Raw genomic sequence first — 676 nt, 5'->3', positions numbered from 1 at the left:
GGAAAGATAGAAGAAGAAAGAAAGAAGGAAGGAGAAGAGGAGGATACACCAAAGTAAGTGTCGCACACGGATCCCAGAGGGTTGGGGTCCGTGTGCGACACTCCGCCTTTGAAGGGGTTGCACCTTCTGCAGACGAAGCAGTGGGTCTATTTATATCCCCCCGACCCACTGGGGGTGTGGGTCTATTTATATCCCCCCGACCCACTGGGGGTATGATTGGATTCGAACCCACGACCTTTCGGTTACGAGTCTGAGGACCTAACCACTTGGAGACATGTATTGGACATATCTCCCTGACACATTATAAATTTGTGAGGTATCGTGATGACACCAGGCGCTCGTCAAAATAAAGAAATCGAAGATACGGCAATTTCCCTCTGGTTTGGCAACTTTTATCCGTGTTCTTTGGCTCAAAACCTTTTACGTTAATTCAAAAACGTATTTTTGTTTGAATTTTATAAAGAAACGGTGTTTAAAGGCACAAACATGTAAATTTACACTTTCCTACTTATTTTAGCTATGGAAATCACCAACATTTTGGAGTCCATTTTCTCGTGAATTTTACCCTTGAAAGTAGGCAGTCCCCATCTCCTTCAATCGCAAATATCTCGACGTCTATTTAAGAGATATGGGTATTATGAACAAGCTGTAAGATGATACCAATAACTCCACTTGC

The sequence above is a fragment of the Aplysia californica genome, unplaced genomic scaffold (genome assembly GCF_000002075.1).
Source record: "Aplysia californica isolate F4 #8 unplaced genomic scaffold, AplCal3.0 scaffold00096, whole genome shotgun sequence".
In the NCBI taxonomy this organism is placed as follows: Eukaryota; Metazoa; Mollusca; class Gastropoda; order Aplysiida; family Aplysiidae; genus Aplysia; species Aplysia californica.
The sequence above is the reverse complement of the archived record's forward strand: the minus strand, read 5'-3'. Positions refer to the sequence as shown.